The sequence below is a fragment of the Pongo pygmaeus genome, chromosome 12 (genome assembly GCF_028885625.2).
Source record: "Pongo pygmaeus isolate AG05252 chromosome 12, NHGRI_mPonPyg2-v2.0_pri, whole genome shotgun sequence".
Lineage (NCBI taxonomy): Eukaryota > Metazoa > Chordata > Mammalia > Primates > Hominidae > Pongo > Pongo pygmaeus.
The window spans coordinates 100,975,586-100,997,297 of NC_072385.2; the positions used below are offsets into that span (position 1 = coordinate 100,975,586).

Genomic DNA, 21,712 nt, shown 5'->3' on the forward strand with positions numbered 1-21,712 from the left:
CACTTCCTAGAAAGGGTATCTTCTATCTATGTATGCCTCCCTATGTTCTATTCCTTACATACGAGCAACTGGCCAAAGCCCCAGGTGAAGCTTCCTGTAGCCACACTACGTTCCATGCTTCAGCCTCATCTCTGGAGGCCTGCCTGTGCTGAGGACAGAGACCTTGCGTGTCATGTCCTCCGTGCCTAACAAGGTGTGCAATTTGTAGTGAAGGTTCAGTGTTTGTTAAATGAATGATTGTGTACCTTCTGATGCCTACGTCAGCAATAAGAAAACTGACTGTCTTTTTTTGTTTATCATGAGCATAAACTGTGCCCAAGATCCTTAAGTTGTCAAGGGTCTGGAGATTGATTAATTCATTCATCCATTGACTCATTTGTTCATTTGTGCACCATTCCCTAGACATTTTTGAGGGCCAGTTGTTTTTTAATGAACCAAGAATGAGGATGAGAAATTACTTAATGGTTATAACATATACTATTCAGGTGATGGCCACACTAAAAGCCCAGACTCCACCACTACCCGATATACCCATGTAACAAAACTGCAGTTTTGCCCCTTAAATTTATACAAATAAAAAACAGGCTGGGCACGGTGGCTCATGTCTGTAATCCCAGCACTTTGGGAGGCCAAGGCAGGTGGATCACTTGAGCTCAAGAGTTCAAGACCAACCTGGGCAACATGGTGAAACCCCATCTCTACCAAAAATACAAAGACTTAGCCAGGTGTACTGGGAGGCTAAGGTGGGAGGATCACCTGAGCCTGCGAGGTCGAGGCTGCAGTGAGCTGTGATCACACCACCACCACTCCAGCCTGGGTGACAGAGTGAGACCCTATCTCGAAAACAACAACAACAAAGAATGGGGAAAGGATTTTAGACATTTTTATTTAGGGATCTAATATTCCTGACTAAATCCAAGGATTCTCTCTGAACGTCACGGACATTCTCTTCAGAAGGCATGGTGTAAAGAGATGGATAGGTAGAATCTCTTCCTATAATCCTCTTGCAGCTAATTGCCAGACGATCTACATGAGCACATATAACGTATCTGTAGAAAGTAAATACATGATGCTGGATATTTGTGTACCAGAAGGGAGTGAAGTGCATGGTTAAGGGCACAAATTTTGGTATCAAACAACCTGGGCTCAGTTCCCAGTTCTGTTTCTAAGTATGGGAGTGAATTTAGGGGCATAAGGCCCATGTTCTGAGAGAATCTAGGAAGCAGCTGGATGGGCATTAAGGAATTAAACTCTTGAATCCCCCTTGAACAATCGCTTCTATGAGGGAATGCTTTCGAGTACTCAGTGCTGCCCTGAGAGCCACTTCTCAGCTGGAAGCAGTTGGAAACAGATAATCTCAGCCTTAGATTCTAAGGGGTCGGTCAAGACTGCCATTTTATGTTATCACTTTAAGATTCAGCATGCGGAATAATTTCTCAGCCATCATGAAGTGTTTCCTGGTAGCCAGCTCAGGCTCTACAGATTGACCACCCTAACTCTTCCAGTAAAAGAAAACCATTTTCAGAAAAACAGAACTTCCTCCAGAGGTTTTATAGCCAAAGGTACCAAAAACTGATGCATCTCTTGTGTTTTTCACTTGGTGGAGAGAAGCCACAGGGTTGCAATTTCAGATACGCTTGTCTCTAGAAAATAGAACTTGTCTGGGAGGGGAGTTAGAGCAAAGATGGAGGAGGAGGCCTCGATTTTACAAAGAAGGATGGTGGGAAGAAGAGAAGGGAAGAAAATCATTCATAGTTCTCACTCATAGGTGGGAATTGAACAATGAGAACACTTGGACACAGGAAGGGAAAATCGCACACTGGGGCCTGTTGTGGGGTGAGGGGAGTGGGGAAGGATAGAATTAGGAGATATACCTAATGTAAATGATGAGTTAATGGGTGCAGCACACCAACATGGCACATGCATACATATGTAACAAACCTGCATGTTGTACACATGTACCCTAGAACTTAAAGTATAATAAAAAAAAGAGAAAAAAAAAAGAAAATCATTCATAATCATTCACTGAGCACTTACAAAGGCCCATCAATGGCATGGAGGGTGGGGGGGAGTCTGCACCTGCCATCACAGAAGGAGGCTGCTGTTTAAATGTTTGTCTTCATGACTATTGACAAAAAGAGTCAAACTGTAAAATATTTAAAGAGATTTATTCTGAGCCGAATATTAGGACCATGACCCATGATACAGCCCCAGTGGCCCTGAGAACATGTGCCAAAGGTAGTGGGGATGCAGCCTGGTTTTATACATTTTAGGGAGACATAAGACATCAATCAATACAGGTAAGGTGTAGATGGGTTCAGTCTGGAAAGGTGGGACAACACAAAGTGGGGTGGGGCAGGGGGTTTTCAGGTCATAGGTGAATTCAAAGATTTTCTGATACAGATAATGCCTCCAGGTAGCAGGCTTCAGAGAAAATAGATTGTAAATGTTTCTTATTAGATTTAAAAAGATGCCAGACTCAGGTAATTATATCCTGGATCAAGGAAAAGACCTGGAAAGAGAAGGGGATTCTCTACAGAATGTAGATTTTCCCCACAAGAGACGGGTTTGCAGGGCCATTTCAGAATATGTAAAAAAAATATCCTTCAGTTTCTTTCAGGGTCTGCTCTCTGTCATGTTGGTATCTTATTACTGCAAAGAGTCTGTTTTGTCAGTCTTAAGTCTCTGTTTTAATGTTTGTTGGTTTGTTTGCTTTTGAGACAGAGTTTCACTCTTGTTGCCCAGGCTGGAATGCAATGGCTCAATCTTGGCTCACTGCAACCTCCACCTCCCAGGTTCAAGCGATTCTCCTGCCTCAGGCCTCCCGAGTAGCTGGGATTACAGGCGTGCACCACCATGACCGGCTAATTTTGAATTTTTAGTAGAGATGGGGTTTTGCCATGTTGGTCACGCTGGTCTCAAACTCCTGACCTCAGGCGATCCAACCACCTCGGCCTCCCAAAGTGCTGGGATTACAGGTGTGAGCCACCATGCCTGGCCCGTTTTAATGTTGATGCTGGTCAGTTGTGCCTGAATTCCTAAGGAAGGATGGTATAATGAGGTGTATCTGACTGCCCCCTTCCCATCATGGCCTGAACTAGTTTTTCAGATTAACTTTGGAATGTCCTTGGCTGGGAGAAGGGGTCCATTCAGTTGGTTGGGGGACTTAGAATTTTATCTTTGATCTATATGACTAAAAATTGACATTCTGTGATTTAATAAACCACATACTTCTGCAAGCTTAAATTTTGCTATCTATAAAATGGAAATAATACCTAAAACGGGATTCAGCAAGCTTTTTCTGAAAAGCACTAGAGAGTAAATATTTTCAACTTTGTGGGTCATGCAGTGTCTGTCACAACAACTCAGCTATGCAGTTATAGCATGAAAGTAGCCATAGACAATGCATAAGGCATAGGCGTGGGCAGATTTGGTCTGCAGGCCGTAGCTTGTCATTCCCTAGTCTAATCCCGTTTTAATACATAGGGCACTATGAAGATTAAATGAGCAAATCCAAGTAATGTATTTTAGTGCAGCATGCGGCAGGTAAGTACTCAATAAATATTAGTTATTATATGGTTGTGATCTTAGTCTCTCCCATCTATAAGGGCTAACTGTGTTCACTTTAGTGAGTGAGGTAGTCCTTGGTGTTCCTCAGGAGATAGTCCAGCCTTCTCTCTCGGGCACATGGTGAATGTCACAGATTGGGTTTTTGGAGAAGAACGCTGAGATGGAGTTTAGTGTACAGGATGCTTATTAACGAGTATCCTTGGGAACAATCCCTGTAGAAAGGAAAAGAGGAAAGCAGGACTGGGCAGAGGGAGAAGTCAAGTTGCCAAACAACAGGCTGAGCCAAATCCCAAAATTGTCCCACATTAGGCTGAAAGGGCTGGGCCTTTCTACCCACACAGGAAGCATTCCCTGGATATGGGCTGCCCTGGGAAGCATATGGCCTTGGGTGAGTAGCTCTGCACTTCTAGGCACTCCTTGGAGGAGCCAACAGATGAAGCTTGTCTGTGACAACACGCCTAGCAACCCAAGCAATAAGCTAGTGGGAGAGAAAGACGTGACCAACTCTGACTGTGAACTGCACACAGAAATAACATTTCACTTGCAGACCAAGCATTTAATTATTGTTTAAAGACCCTCCAAAGCTCCTTTCTCCTGTAGTGACCAGTAATTTCAAAATGGTGGCTGCTCGATAAGCCTGGGCCCCAGAGGAATGACAATGAGGAGAACCCCTCATCAGCCTGTGTGATGGAATGTAGTATGAGCAAAACTTAAATCTGAGTTCTTTAAAGCCACTGAGATTGGGGGTCGTTTGTTACTGCAGTATTGTTAGCTTTCAACTGTGTGTCATCAGTAGCAGCACAGGAAGCTACATTGGATGTATTTAAATGATTTGAAGATGAGACACCTTATGATCTTAAAAAATCAAGAAACTGGTTTCAAATCATCACCATCACTTCCAGCAGCGACATCATAGCTAACGTTAGCACTTACATGAATTTGTTACTGGAAAGGAGTCCTGATCCAGACCTGAAGAGAGAGCTCTTGGACCTTGAGAAAGAAAGAATTCAGGGCAAGTCCATAGAGTAAAGTGAAAGCAAGTTTATTCGAGAAATAAACAAAAGAATGGCTACCCTATAGGCAGAGACGTGGCATGGGCTGCTTGACTAAATATAGTTATTTCTCAACTATATGCTAAACAAGGGGTGGATTATTCATAAGCTTGCCGAGGAAAGGGGTGGAGATTTCTTGGAACTGAGAGTCCCTCCCCTTTTTAGACTATGTAGGGTAACTCCCAAACGTTGCCATGGCATTTGTAAATTGTCACAGTACTGGTGGGAGCGTCTTTTAGTATGCTAATACATTATAATTCACATATAATGAGCAGTAAGGACAACTAGAGGTCACTTTCATCACCATTTTGGTTTTGGTGGGTTTTGGCGGGCTTTCTTGTGACATTCCGTTTTATCAGCAGGGCCTTTGTGACCTGTATCTTGTGCTGATCTCCTATTTCATCCTGTGACTAAGAATGCCTGGTATCCTGGGAATGCAGCCCAGCAGGTCTCAGTCTCATTTTACCCCTATTTAAGATGGAATTGCTATGGTTCAAATGCCTCTGACGAATTCACTAATTTAATGCTCAAACAACCTATGGATGACACAGGTATTATTATTTTCTCCATTTTAGAGATGAAACAACTGATGCTTAAAGAGATTTATTAACTTGTACAAGGCCAGGGGTGTGCAATCTATAGCCTGAAGTTCAAGTCCAGCTAAGTGCCTGCTTTTGTAAATAAAGTTTTGTTGGAACACAGCCATGCCCATTCATTACATATTACATAATTATGGCTGTTTTCATGATACAGTGGCTGAGTTGAGTAGTTGCATATGGCTCGCAAAGCTCAAAATACAGTCGGCCCTCCATATGTGAGGGCTCCACATTTGTGGATTCAACCAACCAAGGATCAAAAATATTTGAAAACAAAATAAAAAAGCCATACAGTAAAAATAATATAAATTAAAAACAATACAACACAATAACTCTTTGCGTAGCATTTATATTGTATTAGGTATTATAAGTAATCTAGAGACGATTTAAAGTATACGAGAGGATGTGCATAGGTTATATGCTAATACTAGGCCATTTTATATCAAGGACTTGAGCATCCATGGATGTTGTTATCCATGGGGTGTCCTGGAATGAATCCCCTATGCATATTGAGGGACAACTGTACTTACTATCTAGCCCTTTACAGAAAATTTTGCCCACCCTCACCTCTAGCAGTAGTAAGTGGCAGAGCCTGATTCCAAACCCAGGTTGTCTGACTCCAGAGACAACACTCATAACTCAGATATAAATAAACATTAGGTAGGCTTGGAACCCTGTTGGAATGTTATGAAACTTTTCTATTTCCATTTTCCTAATCGTGTGTTTTTTCATTTAAAAATTTCCTGATGTTTACTTCCAGCAATATGACAGATATCCTGAAAATTCTCCCCCAAAAATCACCTTTAAAATGCTGGATAAAATGAGTAGCTAACTTGGCAAGAAATTAAAGTATCTTAATCCCCAGAGGCCAAAAATGAAGTAGAAGCCAGAATTCAGAATGAGCATGGTAAATATTCACTGGAGCAGGCATCAGACCCTGAAGGCATTTGCCAGTGTTTTGTAAATTAGAGCTTTCAGTTTTTACATCCATGTCATCCATGTCGGAGGAAAGGGGACAGGAGAGGCAGGCGACAAAGCAGTGCAGTGTCAGCATGGAGACTTTGGAATGAGTCCTGAAAGGCCCACATTCCCAATAAAATAGTGAATTAGAAAATATTTGCCATGCAAAGGAAATAGCAAAGAAAATTTTGCATCTTAGCCTTGATTTTGGTTGGAAGAAAAAATAAAAGTTCCTACCCCCTACCAGAAATTACAAATAATCACCAGTCAGGCCTCAAGCCTGGGTTCAAATTCACTCTGTGTACCTATTCTGAAACTATATTTTAAACAAACAAACCAAAAAAAAAATTTAGAATGACGAGGCACTTGGCAAAGTTAAACACAAATAGAAGGAATGTTCTCCAATTCAAGCCTCATAAAATTCTCACAGCTAGTGCCTCAACAAAAATGAGCTCACAATTTTTAAAAAAATCACTAGACCACCCATGTAGTAAGACATCATCAGACAGGGTTAGAAACATCAAACAGGAGAATCAGACATTCAGGCTTTGGGTTGGAATTATCACGTAGAGCAAGGTTAGCAAACTTTTCTCTAAAAGGCCAGATAGTATACATTTTAGGCTTTGCAAGCCATACAGTCTCTGTCAAAAAGACTCAGCCTTGCTATTCTAGTGTAAAAGCAGCCATGGGCAGTATGCAAATGAATGGGCTTGCCTGTGTTTTAATAAAACTATATTTATGAAAACCGAGAGTGTGCCAGAAAACCATACCTTATAAATAAATGTTTTCAATATTTAAAAAAACTTTAAAACATGAGCAAGGAACAAAATACTCTTATAAACATCAAAAAAGATTAACTTCTGAAAGTAAAATAGTTGAATTTTAAAATTCAACATATTAATTGACTAACGAATTAGAAATGAAATGTATAATTAATAAATTGAAAGTTGGATAAGACAAAACTACTTAGAATACAGTTGAGAGAGAGAAAGAGAAGGATATCATGATATAGACATGAAAGTTTAAGAAGTGTTAACATTCATCTAATGAAAGTTCCAGAAAGAGTGATCAGAGAAAATGAGATGGAAACAATATTCAATAATTTGTATGGTTCCTTATATTTGGGAAGTACAAAAAATTCTAAAAAATATTCACACCCAGACTTATCCTGGTGAAATGAAAGAACATTAAAGACAAATTTAATAGCTTAAAAACAGCTAGAGAAAAAGACAGCTTTCCTGTTTTACATCTAACTTCTTATGAACAGAGCAGAAACCAAAAGATTACAAGATGATGTCTTCAAAGTGCTGGGAAAAATGTTTCAATTTACAATTGGATATCCAGTAAAACTTATCTTTCATGAGGATGCAATAGAATATATTTAGGTGAACAAAAGCCAAGATAATTTACTATGGACAGATTCTTAGTAAAGGAACTTCTTGAGGATATATATACCTTGGAAAGAAGGATATATATACTTCCCCAGAAAGGAGATGTGAGCTGTAAGTTGTAAGAAAGACAACCATGTGATCAAAGACATTTGTAGTCACATGGATACATCTAAATAAATATCAACACTAATGAATCTAATTTGTGAAGTTATAAAAGTCAGAGGTTGGGAGAGATGAGCTTCTAAAGCAGAGGTCATAGTCTATTTCTTAAAATGGTAAATATATGATTGTGTGTGTGTGTGTGTGTGTGTGTGCACGCGCGCAAACACGCATACACATACATGCGTGTTGTAAACTTTTCTATATATGATACATTTCACAAGACTTTTTAACAGAAATAAAATACTGGACAACACTAGCTTATAAGCTGAGAAAGAGTTAAAATACTCTAGGTTTTAGAAGGAGGGTGAATCTAATTAATAACTTTAACTATGAAAATTAGAATCTATACATTCCAAAATATTGGAGGAGAAAAAAAATGGAGTAGGAATTTCACCAAATAGAAAGTGTAAAAAGATGATGAAAATAAATCCAAATATATCAATGATCATAATTAAATAAAAAAGAATTATACTTGTCAGCTAAAAGATAGTTAATTTTTAAAAATCCAACCATATTCTTCTTACAAGAAACACATGTAAAACAGAAGTACACCAAATGTTTGAGAGTAAAATAATGAGAAAAGCTACATTAAGGGAAGTGAATTTTTCCAACAAGTAAAATAATAACTTCCTGTTTGCTTTCAGATGTAACCACTGAATCCTCATACAAAGGATATGTTAGTTTCATATATCATAATGAAACTAAGAAAAGAAATAAATGTAAGGAGAGAAATAAGGGAAAAAAAACTTAGGTTAAGGATTAATATTCTCTGACAAATCTAAAAATCTGAAAAAGCAGTTCCACCAGTGCTATACCCATGGAATTCAAACAAGCATTGATGGAAACCTGGGGCTGAATGGCATGAGTCAAGAGTAAATGTATCATTTCTCAAAGTTGGGCCAAATTTCTTAATAATGGAGTTTACAAAATAAAATCAGATCACATTTCAAAATAACTTGCTTTTGGAAACAAAAGATGCTGTGATCACTTTCAATCATATTAATATTGCTCTTTGAAATGAATGAGACATTAAACACAAAGAATCTAAGAAAAAGTAAATACAAAAATAATTTTGAAGTGTGAGCGAATTTGACTACTTTTAAGATTCAGGAACAAGTATTTATGTATAAAGGTGGACAATTGCTGCATTAAAATAGAGGAAGGGCTAAAATGTGAGGCTTATGAATAATGAAATGATTTTATAGTTATTTTAGTGGCATGGGGAAATGTCCATGATATAGTTAGCAAACAAAACCGTATATGAAACTGTAGATTAACAATAAAAATATGTTTAAATGTCATCAAATGTGTCTAGAAACAGGATTGGGAAGAAAAACAACAGAATACTAAGAGTGGTGGGGAAATTAGTGATTTGTATTTTCTACTTTATATTGTATTTTCCAAGGCTTTTTTTTTTTTTAACAATGACCACTTTAATAATCAGATAACAGAATAATTTTATTTTCAATCTGTAGTATTTTATGTGTTTACATATATTATGGTCCAGAATCCCAGTGAATGAAGATGTGAAAAATGAATTCTAGAAAGACGAAACATGACAAGACTTTAAAAGAATGTTTTAAGAGACAGAGAAATCGCTAGCCTAATTGGTAGGTAACTTGATATAAAGTGACTTCTTCACTTCAGGTCTCAAGAATGTGCAGCAAAGTGAGTCCCAGAGGTTGCTATGGCAATGGAGGTAAACCTGATTAGGTCGGCATTCACTCTGCTTTCTAAGGTAAGGCCAGGGGAAAGAACATAGGATTCTTTTTTCTTTTATTTTTTAGATGGAGTCTCACTCTGTCACCCAGGCTGGAGTGCCATGGGGCAATCTTGGCTCACTGCAACCTCTGCCTCCTGGGTTCAAGCAATTCTCCTGCCTCAGCCTCCCAAGTAGCTGGGTCTATGGGCACCCGCCCCACCATGCCCAGCTAATTTTGTATTTTAGTAGAGACAGGGTTTCACCATGTTGGCCAGGCTGGTCTCGAACTCCCAACCTCAGGCGATCCACCCACCTTGGCCTCCCAAAGTGCTGGGATTACAAGCGTGAGCCACCACAGCCCGCCTAGGATTCTTGAATCAGACAAATCCCCACTCTGTGCCTCTGTCGTCTTTCCTCTCCCTTCTCTTCTCCCTCATTTGTCCCTCTTGCCTCCCCAGTTCTCTCCTTTTCCCATCTTTTCCTCCCTACCTCTTAGCTTCCACTGCACTTGACACCATCAGACTGTGTTCTTCCTGAATGCCCTCCTTCCTGGGCCTCCATAGGGTGCTGCATTTTCCTGAGTGCCTTCCTCACCGGAAGTTCTGGAGGGCATCATTTCTGGACTCATCATTTCTGACTGTTCCCTTGGTGCTCAGGACCTGTCCATGGGAGGTGCCAAAAAATATTTGTTGACCAAATGAATGCATGCATGAATGAGTGAATGAAGACAATTCCTCAGTCTCTTTTGTGGGCTCCTCTTCATCTGCTCACCCTTCAATGAGGACATTCTCCAAGATTTCGTGCTTAGTTGCTTTTTCTTTTAATTCTGTACTTTTGTCCTGGATGACCTCTCTTCCCTTTGCCTTAGGTAACATTCAGGTGAAAATGATCCCCAACTTTTCAACTCTACCGCATCTATTTTTCACATCTGTATTTCCACTGCTTTCAGTTGGACCCATGCTCACCCCATATTCAACTTGTCAAAAACCTCATCCTTTTCTTCCCCATCTTTCTTCCTCTTAAGAGCTCCACCTCCATTGATAGTACCACCATCTCCTCAACATCTGGATTTAAGCTCAGAGAACCCTTTTACTCTCCTCCTGCCCTCCCTGATTCCTGTCTACTGAGCACAGCCATACTCTGGAAGTTCATCCTTTCTTTCAATTCCATCCCCACTACCCCTGTGTCACTTCTCACCAAGATCATCACCAAACCCTGGGACGTTTCCTTACTTTGAATCTGCACTTCCCATGACTGCCGGGTTTCCTAAACCACAGAACTCCTCATTGTCCCATCATGCTCAAAAACCCTTTCTGTTTCTCATTGCCTCCAAAATAAAGCCCAGGCACACAGGCTCCTCGCAGTCTCGTTTGATCTATCTTTCCTGCTTCATCACCCTTCCCCATAGCCCCCACTCTGCCATCTTCAATCTGTCTGTCTCTATCATCTCCATCTCCATCCCCATCTCCCTCTTCGTCTCTGTCTCTAAGAGCCTTGCCAGGTTTCTGCAGCCAACACTCCCTTCCTGCTGCCTCCATGACGACTGACATTTCTCGCCTGCCCGGATGCCATCTCTCACTGCTGTCTTCTCAAACTGTTCTTCCTCCTCCAGGGCCCGTATCAAGTATCACCTCTTCTGAGAAGCCTTTTCCCAAACCTTCAGTCAGGATTAAGGGCGCTCACCTCTGTAGTCTGGTAGCGTCCGACGGTGCCTCCATGAGAGCACAGCCCACAGTTGTCAGGTGCAGGTGGGTGGGCAGAGGGAGACACTGAGGTGCTCCTGAAGAACTTGAGCACCGGGATAGAATGTTTCTCCTCTAGAGTGAGCTCCTAAAACAATGTGTCATGGGAAAGAACAAAGTGCCTGCTAGCTCAAAGGAACAATGCCTTTGACTAGCAACAGCTGTAGCCTGTAGCCAATGACGTTAAGGAAGCTGCAGAAAGTCTGTGTTAACAGAAGCAGGGCTGTTAGAGGAAGGCCAGAGTCAAAGGAGCACATTCTTGCATTTTCCAATCTTTTCCAGGGGAGGAATGCTGATGGGGGTGGGGAGGTTGGATTTCAGGCACTGGAGTGGTGGTGTCCAGCAAGGGACAGGGCTAGTTTCTCCTCTCGTCTTACCTTGAGCTGAACAAACTATCCTGGCGGCCCCCTGCTGTCTAGTCGTGCTCATCAGAAAGTCTCAGCGTAAGTAGCCACACTTGAATGTGTGCTGTATCATGTAGAAAGGGTGGCTCTCTAGAAATTATTCTAGTCCCCGAAAGGACTATTCCACCCCACATGTTCGTTTCTAGCCTATAAGTCAGTCTGTGGTTTGGGCATCTTCAGTCCATCACAAACTCTGTGGTCATGCCCAAGTCTAGTTTCTGGGCCTGCAAGTCATGGAAATGCCCCTGGGAGGCAGCCAGCCAGCTGTCCCCCTCAGCAGCCAGGGACTGCCACCCTATTCAGGATGCTACAGCCAAGAATTAGAGTTAACTGTGCCCGGCAGTGTCCTCCCACAAGACCAGAGGCTGGCAGGCTTTTTCTGCAGAGGGCCATCCAGTCAAATATTTTAGGTTTTGTGGGTGATAAAGTCTCTATCTACTCAACTTTGCCCTTATAGTGGGTGCTCAGCAGCCATAGACGATATGTAATCAAACAAGTGTGTCTGGATTCCAGTAAAACATTATTTACAAAAATAGGTGGTGAGCCAGATTGGCCCACAAGCCATAGTTTGGCAACCTTGCAGCAGGTCATGAGTTCTTGACAGTACTGACTGAGTATTTCCTCCTTGGATCCACTCATATATGCCCAGGGCATATTACATCCTCACTGTGTCTGTAGCATTGGACTGAATGCTTTTCTCCTAAATGGCCCACAGGCCTTTGCATAGTAGTGATCACGGTGAACAGAGAACCATCCCATCTGAAGGAACCTTAGAGGTACCCTCCTTGTCAGCAAAGAGATCCTTCTATAGTATCCTTGACTCATGACATCTAGTTAGCATCCTTCTGCGATGCCTCTGCCTTTGTGTGATCATCCATATACTTGCCTGATAGCTGTCGGGGACTGTTAGCATGTCCAACCCACGTGTGATGAACTGGAAGAATGATCCATCCCTCTTGTGTTGACTGCCTTCCAAGAGCTACTCAGTAAATACTTGCTATACAACTGATTATACTAGTAAACTAATTTTGTGAGCCAATTTTGGCAGAAGCTGTTTGTTTTCTGCAGAAATTTTAAGCAATCAAAATAAGGATCTGAAGCAGAGAAAACATATTATCTACTAAAAGCATACAGTGGGCCCTTCAGTGGCTGTAAACTCAGCTGTGATACCACCTGCCTTCTGCCAGCTGGGATGCAGGCTGCAGCCTTGCCCAAGAGTCAGTGGGCAAATGGTGCTCCTCCCAGCTTGGCTACTCGGACCCAGGGATCTACAGAAGCCTGGCAAGGCTGACAGCTCTCAGGGGGCCTGTGTGGGTTCTTTCCAGTACACACATTCACTCTGGAGCAAGCCTCAGCATGTGGACCAGGGAGACAGACTCCCTTTGGACAGTGAGCTGCTGAAGAACAGAGACTGAGAATTAATTATATTTGAATCCTAAGCAGATAAAAGAATTCTGAGGACATGGCAGGTGCTCAACAAAATTCCCATGTGTTGCCGCAAGGAGCATTTCTTTCTTTTTTTTTTTTTTTTCAATGAGACAGAGTCTCACTCTATCGCCCAGGCTGGAGTGTAGTGGTGCAATCTCCACTCACCGCAGCCTCCACCTCCTGGGTTCAAATGATTCTTCTGCCTCAGCCTCCCAAGTAGCTGGGACTACAGGTGCACGCCACCATGCCCGGTTAATTTTTGTATTTTTAGTAGAGACAGGGTTTCACCATATTGGCCAGGCTGGTCTCAAACTCCTGACTTCAGGTGATCCACCCGCCTCGGCCTTGCAAAGTGCTGGGATTACAGGCGTGAGCCACCGCGCCTGGCCTTTGGGGAGCATTTTGGTATCCCTGTTACCTGATGCCTCTCACCTGAGTCTGGCCTTGGCAGAGCCACCCTAACAGGGGCTGTGCTCGATCCCAGAATGTCTTCTTTGTAATACCAATTCTGCACTTTTCTATAACACTTTAAAATTTGCAAAGTGCTTTCACATGGCCTTTCTCTTTCTCTTTTTAAATTCACACTGAAATGTTATCTAGGACAACTATTTCACATGTCCCCAGGCCTCACCAACTTGTGAGCTCCCATTACAATGAAGCCTCCATCTGTAGACCTACAAGCCCTCAATAGCCCTGATTCCCCCACACCCTCATCACTTGAAGTCTCCTTTATTGCCTTCTAGGTGTCCTAGAAGCTGTCTCAGGTTGGCTCATGAATAAGTACACACACCCCTCTACTCTCCGGGTCCTCAAAGTTGCTCACTCATGGCCTTCAAGCCATTTGAGAGCAGCACTTTGCTGCTGGTGTTTGTCCTGAGCCCTTAGGGTGCAACAGACTTTTGGTGGAATGAGCAACAGTGGCTCTGCTCCATTTTCAGGTGAGACTTTTGTCACCTAGACTTCTAGACTTCTTTTTTTTTTTTTTTTTTTTTTTTGAGATGGAGTTTCACTCTTGTTGCCCAAGCTGGAGCGCAATAGCACGATCTTGGCTAACTGCAATCTCCGCCTCCTGGGTTCAAGTGATTCTCCTGCCTCAGCCTCCTGAGTAGCTGGGATTACAGGCATGCGCCACCACGCCTGGCTAATTTTGTATTTTTAATAGAGATGGGGTTTCTCCATGTTTGTCAAGTTGGTCTCGAACTCCCAAGCTCAGATGATCCACCTGCTTCAGCTTCCCAAAGTGTAGGGATTACAGGAGTGAGCCACCGTGCCCGGCTAATTTTGTATTTTTAGTACAGACGGGGTTTCTCCATGTTGGTCAGGCTGGTCTTGAACTCCCGACCTCAGGTGATCCACCTGCCTCAGCCTCCCAAAGTATCGGGATAACAGGCGTGAGCCACTACGCCTGGCCACCTAGGCTTCAAGGCTATGCTGTCCTCCAATCCCTACTCCATTAGGCCAGAGGTGGGGGAGTCAGGAACAGGGAAACTTATGCCCAGGATAAGGGACAAGGCATGGGACACAGTTGTCATACCACCCTTCCATTTTCCTCCTGCCATCTCTTGGCACCCTACATTTAAAGGCACCTATTATAGAAACTCCCCTTTATCCTCCAGTGAAAAAAGAAAATTCCTCATACATATTATCACATTCGCACAAATGGCTTGAGAGAAGGGTTACTTGTGCACACACCTAATTTCTGCTAAGCTTCAGCCAGCCCCGCTATCTAGGCATTATCTTCCCATTTTACGGCAAATAAAATCGAGATTTACAGCCCATATAAATAAGTGGATAGGAGAAATGGGGCTTGACCCACTTGAAGCCCTCCTCCTTTCACGCTACACAACTAAACAACTTAACAGTCAGCGTCACCTCCTCATTGAACGAGATGTGGTCCATCTTCTATGTTTTAAAATGCCAAAGTGAAACTCTGGCCCGTTCCTGATTCTTCTTCCTCCTCCCATGCATGGTTATTTGGCAGAGCCAAGAAGTAGGATGACAGTTCATTCGCTTCAAGAAAAAGTCACTGCCATGGGCCGTTAATGCAACCGAGTATTTTCTTTGTAAAAGTGATTTTGGCAGAAGCTGGTTGTTTGCTGTAGAAATATTAAGCAACTAAAATAACGACCCTGATTGCATTTCCAAACAAGTAAAAGCTGCCTCTGTTTAGCTCATGCTTCTCTCTAAAAAGTGGAAATTTTTATATCAAAAGTAAGTCTCCGCAGTTCCAACCTCCTTTCAATGTAACCCTTGCCCTTTGGAGCCTCCACCTAGCGCCAGAGGGTAGACCACTAAATAGAAAAAATAAATGTAAACCATTGGAAATAAAAAGTTCATCATTCAAAGCATTACATTCAAGCCATTGTCTCGAATGTTTGGGGTAACTCTCATTTTTAGTTTAGGAAAGAAAATCTGAAACAGAACAATTACATCACAAATGGAACATTTATATAGTTACTGGGATAGAAAAATATTCAGTGAAGAGAAAGGCTGCATGATTTCAATGAGATCCAGGTGGAAGAGTCCTTTCAACAAATGTCTGCACACCAGCCCATAAAAATGATGGAAAAGGCATAAGACAAGAATAAAAGCAACAAAGCGCCAGGTGCTTATCCCCACTAAACCCACATCCTCTCTGAATTTGTCCTTTTCAGCTGCTCCTGCCTTCCACTTTCCTCTCTCCAGAGGGCTGGATTTTGTGCCTTCTGAGTTCTTTTGCTCATTGTCCTCCTCTCCTTCCCCACAAGGCAACAGAAGTGACTCCTGGTCCAGAGCTAGGGAGGGCAGCAGGGAGAAGGAAATAACCAATACAACTAGTAACAGTAACAGCAGCAACTTGTGAAGCCCTCACTGAGCACCAAGTGCAGGACTGGATGCTATCTGTGGATTATCGTGTTTCATTATGACAGTTCTACAGTGTGGGTTCTATAATTGTTGCTGATATGGTTTGGCTATGTCCCCACCCAAATCTCATCTTGAATTCCCACATGCTGTGGGAGGGACCAGGTGGGAGGTAATTGAATCATAGGGGCAGGTCCTTCCCATGCTCTTTTTGTGATAGGGGATAAGTCTCACAAGATGTGATGGTTTTAAAAAGAGGCGTTCCCCTGCACAAGTTCTCTCTCTTGCTGCCGCCATGTAAGACCTGCCTTTCACCTTCCACTATGATTGTGAGGCCTCCCCAGCCATGTGGAACTGTAAGTCCAATAAACCTCTTTTTTTTTGTGAATTGCCCAGTCTCAGGTATGTCTTTATCAGCAGCATGAAAATTGACTAATACAGTTGCTATTTTATAGTTGGGGAAAATGAGACTTAGAAAGGTTAACTATCCTGCCCATCACACAGCTAGTTAGTGGCAGAACTAGCTCTCAAACTTAATCTGACTCTAAAGTAATCACCCTTGCCAGTAGCCCACACACCTCTCCACAATACCTATTAATTATGGATACAATTTATTGTACTTATTTTCCTCCTTTATCTTGACTCAAAATAAACACTAAAAGTAGATGCCATCTGGCCAGGAACAGTGGCTCATGCCTGTAATCCTAGCACTTTGGGAGGCCGAGGCAGGCGGATTGCTTGAGGCCAGGAATTCGAGACAAGCCCGGCCAATGTGGTAAAACCTCATCTCTATAAAAATATAAAAATTAGCCAGGTGTGGTGGTGCATGCCTGTAATCCCAGCTTCTTGGGAGGCTGAGGCATGAGAATTGCTTGAGCCTGGTGGCAGAGGTTACATTGAGCCAAGATCAGGTCACTGCACTCCAGCCTGGGCAAAGAGCAAGACTCGGTCTCAAAAAAAAAAATAAAGGCCAGGCGCAGTGGCTCATGCCTATAATCCCAACACTTTGGGAGGCCGAGGCGGGTGGATTGCCTGAGGTCAGGAGTTTGAGACCACCCTGGCCAACATGGTGAAACCTCGTCTCTACTAAAGATACAAAAATTAGCCAGGCATGGTGGTGGGTGCCTGTAATGCCAGCTACTCAGGAGGCTGAGGCAGGAGAATAGCTTGAACCCAGGAGGCAGAGGTTGCAGTGAGCTGAGACCACCGCACTCCAGCCTAAGCAACAAGAGTGAAACTCTGTCTCAAAAAAAAGTAGATGTCATTTATTTATTTTATCCATTTCATAGATGGGGAAACATTGATACATCAGTTGAACATATATGCCAGGAAATATGTGTGTGAATATGTGTGTGTGTGTGCACAAATATCTGTGTGCATTACTAGGATTACTATCCATATTTTATACATGGGGTCCCTGAGATTCAAAATGATTAAATAACTCAACTGGTTGGAAGGTAGCAAAATTTGGATTTGAACCCAAATCTGCCTTTATCTAGTTTCGACTGCTTATACCATACTGCCTACAAACAGGCCTTTGAATAAGCCTTAAACTACAGCCCAGGAGTACATGCAACCTCCCAGATCTGCATCCTCAGGTACAGTGTCTGGGGCAAGGTAGGGCAGGCATGAATGCCAGAGAGAACTCCTGGGGTGGCAAAGGAGGTGAGGGTGGGAGTGGTGAGGTGAGGCCACAGGCCTGGGCGACTTGGAGATAAAGCTGCCTGCTTCCCTGAGGTCCTGGGAGAAGCCACCAGGGCAGGCAGTGCAGGAAATGGGGATTGTTTAGGTGGGACACAATCCTGTAGGAAGAAAAGAGGCAGTGACAGAAAACAATGGCAAGGGGCTTCCTCCTAGTCTCAGGGGAGCCAGAGGGACAGAATGGTTTGTCTGATGGAAAGAAGGGGAGGGAAGGCCAAATCCTGCAGACCTCTCCCCTCTCCAAAGCCCCCCTCCCTCTTCCAATCCCACCTGCTTCCAAGAACCGCCTTCTCCCTTGCTCACAGCCCCTTCCCCTACTCCAAGGGAAAAGGAGACACTTCTTTTTGTATCACAAAGGGCATTGCTTTGCAGTCTGCATGGGGCCACTTCTACAAGTTGTGTTCCTGTATCTATGCTTCTCATATGGTTCTTCATCAGAATCACGTGGTCAGCTAAATTGAGATTTAGAAATCATTTTCCTGCCAGTTTGTGCAGGGTATCTTCTATATCTATAACGCCCCTGGTTCCTGGGGTGACCACCAGTTACTGTGATGATTAGCTGGCAGAGGAGTAGGCAAAGTCCAAGAGAAATGCCTTTCCATACACAAGAGTATTCGCTCAATGAAAAAATTAAGGGCCAGGTGTGGTGGCTCACGCCTGTAATCCCAGCAATCTGGGAGGCCTAGGGCGGGTGGTTCACCTGAGGTCAGAAGTTCAAGACCAGCCTGGCCCACATGGTGAAACCCTGTCTCTACTAAAAACAATACAAAAATTAGCCAGGCGTGGTGGCGCATGCCTATAATCCCAGCTAGTTGGGAGGCTGAGGCAGGAGAATCACTTGAACCTGGGAGGTGGAGGTTGCAGTGAGCCGAGATCACACTACTGTACTCCAGCCTGGGTGACAGAGTGAGACTCTATCTCAAAAAAAAAAAAAAAAAAATTTAAGAAAGACTTTTTTTTTTTTTTTTTGAGATGGAGTCTCGCTCTGTCGCCCAGGCTGGAGTGCAGTGGCATGATCTCGGTTCACTGCAACCTCTGCTTCCTGGGTTCAAGCAATTCTCTGCCTCAGCCTCCTGAGTAGCTGGGATTACAGGCATCTGCCACCACGCCCAGCTAATTTTTGTATCTTTAGTAGAGATGGGGTTTCACCACGCTGGCCAGGCTGGTCTTGAGTTCCTGACCTCGTGATCCACCCGCCTCAGCCTCCCAAAGTACTGGGATTACAGGCGTGAGCCATCACATCCAGCCAAGGGAGAATTTTAAAGGGATGGAACACTAGAAAATTAGAGGGAAAAATCTTCTCAGGGGATGAGGGAGAATGAGAGTCAAATGTGAGAAGAATGGGATCCCAGGGAAACCGCTGGAGTCTTGTAGATGGTACTCATACGTCAGTTTTTGTTAAAACTGAGAGAAACTCATCAAAAAAAAAATCCCTGAAACACGAAAATATCTCTGACACTGAGTCACAGAGGATGAGATGCAAAGAAAGAAATTAACTTATGTTAACATAAGAAGCACAGCCATTCTCACATAGATGTGATGGGACTCCTGCCTGAAATACAGCAATAGAAAGAGTCATTGTTTTGAGAGAGGCAGGAAGAAGCAGCCTTATATCTGAAAAGAGGATGCAAAAAGATGGCCCGTTTCTGTACAGAAAGTCACTCAGTAAGAATGGAAGCAGCCAGGAATTACAGGCAAAACATAAACAGGATTCCTTCGAGGGTGAGGGCTTAGGTTGGGTGCCGAGGCATGGAAGAGTCTTCCTGAAAGCAGACCACATAACTACAAGCAAGCAGTCATAGGAATAGGAACTTGAAATGTCTTTATGTCTGTTGGAGGTCATGTTTTGCTAAAGTAGAGCAGCTTATAAAAATTTTGAGACATTCCTAGCTAACAATTTCAGCTCTCAGATCAAAGGAGAAACTGGTATTCTGCATGCAATTTTAACCAAAGAGAAAGAACCGGTTTCTATATGGAAATTATAGAGACCTTGGGAGAACGTGACCATGTCTTTTGGGAGTCCATAATAGCAAAGAAAGAGAGCATTACATAAATTCCAAGGCAATGGAATAACGAACAATCCTGTAAATAGGGAAGGGATAAGTAAACTTATAAGCCAGTGTGGCCACTCAGAAAACTTTCTCATGAACTCATGTTTTTTTTTTAAAGACATGTTCACAAGCAATAATAAGGGACCCATATCCAAGACCAATACAAAAAATAAAAGAAGAGAGAAGACTTTTAGGAAGGCTAAAGCCTTAGCTAGTGGGCAATCTCAGAAACAAGTGAGATTAAAAAGGTGTTCCATGATAGATTCAGTTCAGAGAGAATGGGGTGGGAGAGAAGGAAGGAAGGAAGGAGGGAGGGAGGGAGGGATGGATGGAAGGAAGGAAGGAAAGAAGGAAGGGAGGGAGAGAGGGAAGGAAGGAAGGAGGGAAGGGGGAGGGAGGAAGAAAAGAAGGAAAGAAGGAAGGAGGGAAGGGAGGGAAGGAAGGAGGGAAGGAAGAGGGAGGAAGAAAAGAAGGAAAGAAGGAAGGAGGGAAGGAAGGAAAGGAAAGAGAGAGGGAGGGAGGGAAGTAGAGCAAGAAGGAAGGAGGAAGGGAGGGAGGAAGGAGGGAAGGAAAGAAGGAGAAAGGAGAGAAGAAGGAAAGAAGGAAGGAGGGAAGGTAAGAAGGAGAGAGGGAGGGAAGGAAGGAAGGAGGGAGGGAGGGAAGGAGGGAGGGAGGGAAGGAGGAGAGAACAAAAGAAGAAAGATTAAAGAAGGGAAGAAGGAGGAAGAGGATAAGGAAGAGAAGACGAAGAAGGAAGTGAAGGTCCAAGAAGATGGTGAAATGTTAACAGGTGACAAAAAGTACAAACTACCAAATACTCAAATTCCATCTTCTGGAGTGAGGAGAATGGATTCTGATTTCTAACTGTGCAGCAAAGTAAATGATGAAAAGGGAAAAATGGAGCCTACAGTAAGTTAGAGAACAAGGAAAAATATAGGTATATTTTAAAATAAAATATATAAAATTTAGGCAAGATTTTAAATCTCTGGGTCCAAACAAATTATATTCCAGAGTACAAAAGAAATTTGCAGATAGAATCGCAGAGCCACTAGCGGTAAGTCTGAGAAATCATGGAGAATGGGAAAAACGCCAGAAACCTTGGGGAATGTTCTGTTTTGCAATATACGTTGGGAAAAAAACAAAACAAAAACAATAGATCCTGGAAGCTACAGACCATAAGTCTGATGGGATTCTAATCAAGGAGAATGAGTGCTATTAGACCTTGCAGTGGTCACAACACTTTTTTTGTGTGTGTGTGAGATGGAGTCTCGCTCTATCGCCCAGGTTGGAGTGCAGTGGTGCTATCTCCGCTCACTGCAAGCTCCGCCTCCCGGGTTTATGCCATTCTCCTGCCTCAGCCTCCTGAGTAGCTGGGACTACAGGCACCTGCCACCACACCCGGCTAATTTTTTTGTATTTTTAGTAGAGAAGGGGTTTCACCGTGTTAGCCAGGATGGTCTCGATCTCCTGACCTCGTGATCTGCCCACCTCGGCCTCCCAAAGTGCTGGGATTACAGGCATGAGCCACCACGCTGGCTTTTCCATTTTTTTTTGTTGTTGTTGTTAGTAAGGGATGTTGTCAAACTAAAGTCTTCCAACAGAGAGTGATTACTGCCATGAGAAAGTCAGAAACCATGCCATACAAAGGAAGGTTGAGCGGTATAAATAGCACAGATGTAAGATGCCTAAGAAGGGTATCAAAGATCTGGCCACATATGGTTGCTCACACCTGTAATCCCAGCACATTGAGAGGCCGAGGTCGGTGGATCACCTGAGGTCAGGAGTTTGAGACCACCCTGGCCAACATGGTGAAACCTCATCTCTACTAAAGATACAAAAATTACCCAGGCATGGTGGTGGGTGCCTGTAATCCCAACTGCCCAGGAGGCTGAGGCAGGAGAATTGCTTGAACCTGGGAGGTGGAGGTTGCAGTGAGGTGAGCCAAGATCACACCATCGCACTCCAGTCTGGGCAACAAGAGCAAAACTCTGTCTCAAAAAAAAAAGGGTATCAAAGATCTGAAATGTGATCATTTGTATGAAGCTGCAGAATTACTGTATGTTGCCTTAGAATTGGAATCAATAGTAGAAACAAAATTAGAACCAACTGTAG

At 43.1% G+C, this 21,712-nt stretch overlaps 1 long non-coding RNA gene across 1 annotated transcript; it reads right to left on the reverse strand.

Annotated features, from left to right (window-relative positions):
• Window positions 1–867: 867 nt before the first annotated feature.
• On the reverse strand, window positions 868–11,241 carry LOC129030703 (uncharacterized). Its single transcript, XR_008500735.1, has 3 exons — window positions 10,982–11,241; window positions 9,923–10,296; window positions 868–1,049 (listed from the first exon to the last, which is right to left on the reverse strand). It is a non-coding gene; the product is annotated as an uncharacterized LOC129030703 (long non-coding RNA).
• Between the last annotated feature and the right edge of the window lie 10,471 nt (window positions 11,242–21,712).